We start from the raw sequence: 9,618 nt of genomic DNA, 5'->3' as shown, positions 1-9,618 counted from the left end.
GAAGTGCACAGTCGTCCGCATATGCATTGAGAATCGGTTCTTGCCTGGTCTTATGCTCGGGCGAGAATGCAGCCACTCGCAATCAGTACGATAGTTCGACGTATTGTTGTATTGTTTGCATGTCACATGATACTGAAGAGGTTTCCTGTGATAATCTGAAAAACAAGAGCTTCTGTATCCAGGTTGATGAGCCAACAGATTTCTCCAATATATATTATGTTGCAGCATTTTTAAGATTTGGAAATGATGGTGAAATTCAAGAAAAAAAAACTTCCTGTTGCAAAGAGCTGCCCAGAGCAAGCAAAGGCCAAGATATGTTTAAAGTTTTGTCTTCATATCTCAATACAAATGTCCTGTCTTGGAGGAACTGTGTTGGCATGAGTACTGACGTTGCCCCATCAATGGCTCCCGCCTCGAGAGGTTTCATTTCTCTTGTCCAAGAAAAAAAAAATGCACTGATTTCGTCACAAAGAGGTACTGATGTCAAAAATTTTCGGAGATGAAATGAAAAAAGTTCTGGATGACGTTAATAAAATGGTTAGCTTCATGAAACGAAGACCAGTTCAGACGAGAATGCTTAATATACTGTGTGAAAACCGGGACAAAGAGCAGACCAAGCTCCTGTTACATATAAAAATCCGTTGGCTTAGAGTTATCAACAGGATGTTTGAGCAGAACAGTGGGGAATTGCAGCTGTACTGCCAGGAAAATAGTCGTCGGGATTTTGCTGAGTTCTTTGAAGATTAAGAATAGCCGCAGAAACTAGCCTAATTAACAGACGTTTTTCGTCAAATAAACCAGTTGAACAAATCTCTGCGCGGCACTGTTTACAATGTTTTGACATCAAGTGTCAAGGTTCTTGGATTGAAAAGGAAACTCAAACTTTGGAAAAATCATGTTGCAAAAGGAAATCTTGAATCTCCGCTGCTGCTTAGGCTTGAGAGTAAGAAAGGATCAGAAATTTTCGAGTCTCATTGGAAAGACCACCTGGAAGATCTGCAGAACAAAGTTGAACTGTACTTTCCTTCTCTTTCAACACAAGTGTATGACTGGGTGAGGGACCCTTTCTCTAAATCATCTGCTCAGCCTGAGCACTTGATGTTGAGAGAAAAGGAACTTTGTGAGATGCAGTCTGTTTGTTCAGCCGAGATAACCCACCACTGAACAAGTTCTGGATTTCAGTGAAAGAAGTGTATCCAGCAGTCATAGGGAAACAATGAACATTTTGCTGCAGTTTGCAACTTTTTGTATTTATGAGCAAGCTTTTTCTTGTTTGTCAAGCATCAAGGACAAGGATTGAGATAATCTCATTTCTGTTCAAGGTGAAATCTGTGTGTGCTTATCCCAAGCTCGACATAGAGTATTTGTGCGCAAAAAAAGGACAAAAAATAATCTCTTCGAGCATCCGGCGCCCGACTGAAAATCATGGTCGAGCGGCCGGGGACCAAGCCAGACCAAACCTTTTAATTTCACAACCTTTCAATTAATTGAACAATTTACAAAAGTAAAGCAGTTAAAGAATATGGACCAACTGATCAAACTGGTATACAGTCTCTTGGCCTCCTGAATTTGTCAGTTTTTTTTTGGTCTGTTAGTACGATAGAGGTTCTTGGCTCCTTCAAGCCAGAGTCACCATTTCTTCAGAGCCAACTTGACGACAAGTAGCTCTCTATTTCCAAACTTGTAGTTCATGTCTGCCGGGACAGCTGCCTGGGGGCGCGGTGGGTGGGGGACACACGTGGGAGCAGTTTTTTGCCCTAAGACGTCCATTGAGACAACATGCACTCACTCCAACATCAGAGGCGGGATAAATGGAACACGCTCCTCATGCCGTCCAGGAATTCCTCCGAATCAGCGCAAATCTCCGACCTTCACTCCCAGTGCGCGGTGGCCCAGTCAGGAAAGAGAAATCTTGAAGACCTCCTTTCTGTGCTCCGTATGGAACCAGGGCGGGTGGAGTTCGAACACTGACAAATATTGAGTAAGGAAGCCGTGGCAAGTTCCGGCAGCACCGTGCAATACTCTGTGGCATCAGCAGATGTAGTGGCTCCATAGAGCGACTCTGGCTTCTTCCCTACGATATCTGGCACGGAGTGTCCTGCAGGTCATGCATCTCCAGGCGCAATCTTGAAATTTTCCGGCGGTTGCTGGCCAGAGCTGACGAATAACTTTGATACCCCTTTGGGTCCATGTTGCCTCAATCGTACTGTGATGAGAGACCTTGAAGAGGAAGGAGGATTGTCCCAGTCTTTGATCGAGGGAGTATACGAGACTGAAGCTAGAACTGAGAACAAAACACGGCACTTGACAATAATCCATGTTGGCCTACGTTTAAGTACTGCACCTCAGTTCACGTGCTGCTTAAATATGAATTCCTGGAGCCAAAGCATGTCGGTAATTTGTGGGCGCCTGAAACTTTAACGGGGCCGTGCTTGCTATCCATATTCCAGAGAGTTTGAGCGTCTAAACCATAGATAGTGGTGCGATTCTGTGTTTGTCATAACACATGTAACAGGTTGACCAGCGAGGTTCGAGAGTCTTTGGTTCAAGAGTGCAATCATGTCAGTTGAGGTGATTTCCATTTCTTCTGGGGATCATTTCCACTCCCTCAGGAAAGTCGCTGGGAGAGAGATGCAACAGAAAAACAAGACAGATTGAGAAAAGTGATTTTCTCAAAAACTTCGTTGAACACCAGATGATTTTGTTGTCACATGTTCCTGGAGCAAATGTGAGATGGAGATTTTTTTTTTAGATTTAGATTATGAAGACGATCAGTCTTCGTTTATTGTCATTTAGAAATGCATGCATTAAAATGATACGATGTTCCTCCAGAAAGAAATCACAGAAACACAGGACAAACCAAGACTAAAACTGACAAAACCACCTAATTATAACATATAGTTAAAAAGTGTAAAGGCATCTGTTAGTCGTACGAGACCATGGGTATGTGCCTGGAAAGTCTTCACTCTCCAGGGCGCAGGCCTGAGCAAGGTTGTATGGAAGACCAGCAGTTGCCCATGCTGCAAGTCTCCCCTCTCCGCGACCCCAATGTTGTCCGAGGGAAGGGCATTAGGATCTATACAGCTTGGCACCAGTGTCGTCACATGAACAATGTGTGATTAAGTGCCTTTCTCAAGGATACAGTACGTTCCCTCGGCTGGGGCTCGACCTCACGACCTTCAGGTCGCTAGTCCAATGCCTTAATCACTTGGCTACGTGACCACACAACATATAGTTACAACAGTGCAAAGCAATACCGTAATTTGATAAAGAGCAGACCATGGGCACGGTAAAAAAAAAAAGTCTCAAGTCCCGATAGCCCCATCATCTCACGTCGATGGTAGACGGGAGAAACTCTCCCTGCCATGAATCTCCAAGCGCCGCAAACTTGTCGATGCATTGGAAGCACCCGACCGCAGCCGACTCTGAGTCCGTCCAAAGACTTCGAGCCTCCGACCAGCCCTCCTACACCGAGTACTGAGCACCATCTCTGCCGAGCACTTCCGCCTTGCCCCGGTCACCGAGCAACAAATACAGCCGAGGACTTGCGGCCTTCCCCTCTGGAGGTTCTGGATCACACAGTAGCAGCAGCAGCGAAATGGGCATATCAGAAGATTCACCAGATGTTCCTCCGTACTCTCACGTCTGTCTCCATCAAATCAGGATTATGCACGGCACCCTACTTGACAGATAACAGACGTCATTCACCGGATTGGTGGCTGCAAGCTGCGTTGCGTCTCCATCTTTTCCTCCCAAGAAGGTTCTTTGCAAACCAAATTTGAGGAGATAGTTCAATAGACTGTCTGGTGGATGGAGTCAAAGGAATTTTTGCACAATGAAGATGATGTCCCCTGTGTCTACGACTGAATAAATTTCACACTGCGTTTGGGCAGAATTTGGGGCCACTGATGAAGTAGGCTGAGAAGGACGCTGCGTTAATTATCCCTGAGGTGGAGAGCCCAGAGGCCCCTCTCTGATTACCAGAGTCTAACTTGTTTTTGTGACAATCTGTGTCCATGAGTAGATTAATTGAAATATTGTACTGCTGGTGAGAATGTCCTTGTACAATGCAGGACTGAATGTCGTTGGATATATTAAGAATTCCAAGGGGATCTGAAGCAGCGAGGTAAGTGGGTGGAGGAATGGCAAATGACATTCCGTCTACGTAAGTCCAAGGGGTTGAAGTGTCGGAAGGCAAAACAGTGTCATACGATCACAGCAAATGCTAAGTCCCTGGGGATGTCATAAAGGGGTGATCTGGGAGTGGACCCAAATGCAAGACACAGACACTGAAGTACTAGGAACAGGACTCGGAGTGTCAAGAAAGCAAGGGAAGTCGGGAAGAAAGTACGCTGGACATTATCACTAGCCCTGGACGAGGCTAGAGAGCTGGGACAAGAACACAGACTTGGGCTAGGACATTGGCTAGGCAAGCGGGACCTGGAGTAGGAACTAGGAACTAGAAGCCTGGGCTTGGACTCCGAGCCGGAGACTGGACATGACCCAGAACCTGGGTCTTGACTCGGGCTGGGACCCCGGAACTAGGCAGCGACTCGGGACTACGATCTTGGCAAGGACATTACGTGGATACAGGACTGGACATGGCTTGGGTACTTCATGGTGAGGACATGACGAGGCTTGGGTTCTTCGAGGTAAGGACATGACGATGTTTGGGTTCTTCGAGGCGAGGTCATGACGAGGCTTGAGTTCTGACTTCGAGCCAAATACTGGGCAAGGACCGATAAATAGGGTTTTGACTCGGGCTCGGACTCCGGAACTAGGCGAAGACATGAACGCGGTCTTGGGAGACAGGAATAGGCGAGGCTACAGGACAGAATGTGAGACTCACGGGCAAGACGAGGGAACTCCAGCACATGGACAGGACGAGAACACGAAGGCATGACTTGGTCGAGAGAGACAGGAACGCAGAGCCTTGGACGAGGGAGACAGGAACGCAGAGCCTTGGTCGAGGTAGACAGGAACGTAGAACACAGAGCCTTGGTCGAGGGAGACAAGAACGCGGGAGACAAGAACCAGGACTCATACACAACACACTGAGAGACAGATCTCCACTCAAGGTAGTGGCAAATGGCCGGACATACCCAGCGGAGACGAGGGCACAAAGAGACGGTTTCCAACACAAGGTAGCGGCAAATGGCCGGACCCAGCTAGTGAAGGCGTGGACACAGAGACAGTTCAAAACAACGATAGACAGTTCCTTATCTTGCTCTAGCGGTTGACCTTGACAGCGGTGCAGGCAAAGGTTGCAGGTGAGGGTAACAGGCGAGGGAAGGCTTCAGACACTGGTTGCAGGGCAAGGCTTCAGGAAGAAGGGCCGAGAAGGAACTCAGACGGGGGTTTTGACAGGAACAATCCAGCAGCCAAGCCCTGGTCTCCGGAAATATTTCTGTGTCTGCCCAAACGAGAAAATGTACCTTAATTACAGTACCCAACAGAACAAAGGAAAACCAGAAAACCTGGAATACGGATCACGGACCAGATCATGAACAGGAATGTGGAATTCACAGACCGGACCATGACAGGGAAGTGTTCAAGAACGAAGTGATGAAGGAGTGCCAGTATATTGTTCCCTAAATGTGTTGTCATAGATGGACAGAATGGTGACAAAGTCATTTGGCACACCATTCTTTATCAGTCAGCATATGAGTATATGTGTCAAAACGTTATACTGCAGTTTCATGAAATAGTAGTGTGGCGACACCTGAGGCACCTCTACTGTTTTGATCCCTTTGTTGAAGGAACAAGGTCATCAAGCTGGAAAAGGAGAATAAAGAGTGATTTTTCAGAATATTACTATGACTGAGAGCCTGTTTTATCGGAGATGTTGGACATGCGATGACTGTTTCCTTGAATAGCAGGAGACTGCTATAAAATGTAGAGGGGCATAGACTGGGTGAATACACACAGTTGTTTGCCAGGGAAGGTGAATTACAAACTAGAGGGCGTAGGTTTAAAGTGAGAGAAAGATTTGGAAGGGACCTGTGTCAGGTTCACTTGCAACTTTAGGAATCCCTGAAAGTTCGGCAGTTCAAACAAGACCAAAAATAATACAGAAATTAAGCAGGAAGAACTCAGACAAACTTGAAGATCTGCATCACTCATGATATCTAGAATACATGATGGAGGTATATAAAGTTATGAGGGGAGCAGATGAGAGAACAACTACAATGCAACACATTGAAAATCCAATGGTAATCGAATCAGTGCAAATTGAACAAAGGTGATAAATACAAAGAGTGTTTAACAATCCCCATGATAGATACCAACTGGGCCATATGCATCAGAAAGCGAAAGTCCAGAGTTAGTCCAAAAACAAACAAAGTACAAATATAAGGTAAACAATCCAAGGATCATTGCATATTCATGAGATTACACTGTGAAAATACAATCCACATCCTATGTGATTCTTTTTATATATAATGACTACTGGTGTGACAGAACTCCCCTTCCAAATCCATCTCATGGCAGCTTAGGGAGTTTGGGGTGAAAGCAATGAAAATCAGTAATCAAATCAGGATGTAAAATACCCCAGACTGGAACCCAACTCTTCCTCTCCATGTCACAATCCTCCTAAGGAACTAAACACTGGAAGTGCCCCATAACTTGCCAGTCGTCAAACAATCTCTGGATGGTGTAAACAGGTGCTCCATCTATGATTCTGGGAGGAGGGGGACTTAGGAATAGGGGCCAAAGGACTACAGATTCAGAGATTAAGTTTGGAGATGTGAAAGCTGGGACGGATTCGGCAATACCAGGGAAGCTGTAATCTATATATTACAGGATTGAATCTCTTAACAACCCTCTTAACACGGCCATTTAGTAATGCATGCATTAAGAAAAGGTACAATATTTTTCCAGAATGATATCACAGAAACACATGAGAAACCAAGACTGAAAAACTGCCAAACCGCATAATTATAACATATAGTTACAACAGTGCAAAGCAATAACGTAATTTGATAAGAACAGACCATGGGCGCGGTACAGTCTCAAAGCGTCTCGAAAGTCCCATCATCTCACGCAGGCGGTAAACCTCCAGCACCGCAAACTTGCCGATGCAGCATCCCGGAAGCATCCGACCACAGTCCGACTCCGAGTCCGTCCGAAAACTCCGAGCCTCCGACCAGCTCCACGACACCGATGCACCGAGCACCGCCGCTGCAGAGTGCTTCGACCCCGGCCCATGCAACAGGCAACAGGCAAGGCTGAGGATTTGGGACCTTCCCTCTGGAGATTCTCGATCGCACAGTAGCAGCAGCAGCGGAGCAGGCATTTCAGAATTTTTTTCCAGATGCTACTCTTTGCTTCTTCACGTCTGTCTCTATCAAATCAGGTTTGTGCACGGCATCCTATTTCACAGATATGATATCAATTCGGAACGGCTGCGCACACTGCGTCCCGCCGCTATCTTCTCTTCCCTCCTTTTGTCTCCATGGATACGGTAATATAATAAAGAGAGAGTAACTTGATATGTTACTGATCAGACTGGATGGAAGTGTGAATGAGTACCCAGGTGCCGGTATGATGTCAGTCCTTCATCCATATTAATGACTTGCATTTGGGTTCAGGGGGCACAACTTTCACATTTACAGCTGGCACCATAAATTGAGAGGATGATGATAATAGACTTTAACGAGACCCATGCAGGCTTCAAGTCCCTTCACTACAAGTTGTCTATCCATTGAGTGACAAACCTGCCACACTGAATCTACAGCTGATAGATTGTGAACGGTCATGGGAGTAGGCATCCGAGGGTCCAGGAGAAATTCAGAACTTTTGTGTGCATGGTTTGTTCTGTTCAACAACAAAAAAAAAATCTATCCAGCTAATTAGTGTCTAATCTGTCTACTCTCGCTCATCAGCAAAGGGGGAAAGGGTCATTGTCAATGTCATGTAGAGTGAGTGTGCGATTTCCAGTTTGAAATGTTTTGCTGCTCATATATTCAGCTGACATATGTTTACATTGTGTTTTACAGGTCCAACTGAGAGGGCAACCATTGAATCATTAATCCATATCATTGCTTCCTGTGACCATACACAAAATAATCAGAGCCCTCCTTTTTCAAAAGTCTTATTGAAATGATTCATGTCACACTTCATGTCTTTGTGAACCAGATATGCAAACAAACAAAGAACACTGTATATACTCAGGCAGAATGTATACAGGGAAATAAGCAGTCAATGTTACAGGCCGCGAGCCTTCATCAGAAGCTGCCGGAATTAGAAAAGTTGTTTGGGAGTGATCACCGGGAGGACAAGCCGACAGCTGATAAGTGAGACCAGGTGAGGTAGCAAGTTGGGGTAGGGGTGGATGATAGATGGATTGGGCAAAGGGGTAATGAGGTAGGCAAATAATAGAGGATGACAGTCGATCAAAGATCAAAGGGCAGGGGGTCCCAGAGGCAGAAAATAGTAAAGAGAGCGGAGGAGGAGAAGAGAAAGCATGAAAAGGTAACCTGAAAGGGAAAGGTAAAAAGAGAAGGGGAGGAGAATAGGAGGGGTTAGAAAATACTGAAAGTTAGCGAAATTTTTGTTCATACCTTGAGGTTCGAGGCTAACAAAACGGAATATGCGGTGCTGCACTTTCAAACTCAGTTTGGCCTCGTCATGGTTGCAGAGCAGTTGAATTGAAACCGTGGCTACAGAGAGATCCTGGCTTTCTCAGAGAGCAGAGAGAAGATGCTTGATGAAGCGGTCTCACCAGTATAGAGAACTCAGCACCGAGAGCACCGATACAATAAATCACCCAGACAGATTCGCAGTTGAATTATTTCCTCGCCTTGAAAGACACTTTGAGGACCTGAATAGTGAGGATGAAGGAGTAGTACTTGTGACAGTGGCAGGGATAGGTGCCAGGAGGAGGATTTGAGGTGAATGATGGGTGGACAAGGGAAAAATGTAGGATTGATATCTAAGGCCATCACTGAGATGTGTCTGTTGATGGAATATTGAACGAGATGGCAGATTTGCGAAAAGTTATAATCTGGATGTGGAGTCCATTTGGAAAGAATGACCTATCCCTGTTACAATGGGGCAGATGTGTGTAAAATGGAGGAGATTTGGGTGAGCGCAGCATCAGTGATAAAGGAAATCCCTCTTTTATAAATAAATGAGGACATCTCGTATCTCCCATGTTCTAGAATGGAATGTCTGAGAACAATTGCGACATGAATGTAAGAACTGAGAAAAAGTATTTCTACATGTATAAGAATTAAAAAGGAGCTATGTTGTTGTGGCTATTACAGAGACTTGGATGGTGCAGGGTCTGGACTGTCTACTTCACGTCCCAGGCTTCAGATGTTTCAGAAATGACATGGAAGGAGGCAAAAGAGCTGGAAGCATGACATTGTTGCTGTGAGATAGTGTCACAGCAGCAGAAAAGCAGTAAGTGATGCAGGGGTTGCCTACGGAGTCTCTGTGGGTGAAAGTTAGGAATAGGACAGAGTCAATAACTCTACTGGGAGTTTTTTTTTTTATCGACCACCCAATAGTAACAGGGACATCAAGGAGCAGATAGAGAGACAGACTCTGCAAAGGTGTAATAATAACAGGGTTATTGTGGTGGGAGAAATTCAATTTGCCAAATATTGATTGGCT

This window comes from Mobula hypostoma, chromosome 24, assembly GCF_963921235.1.
Source record: "Mobula hypostoma chromosome 24, sMobHyp1.1, whole genome shotgun sequence".
Taxonomy (NCBI): domain Eukaryota; kingdom Metazoa; phylum Chordata; class Chondrichthyes; order Myliobatiformes; family Myliobatidae; genus Mobula; species Mobula hypostoma.
The sequence above is the reverse complement of the archived record's forward strand: the minus strand, read 5'-3'. Positions refer to the sequence as shown.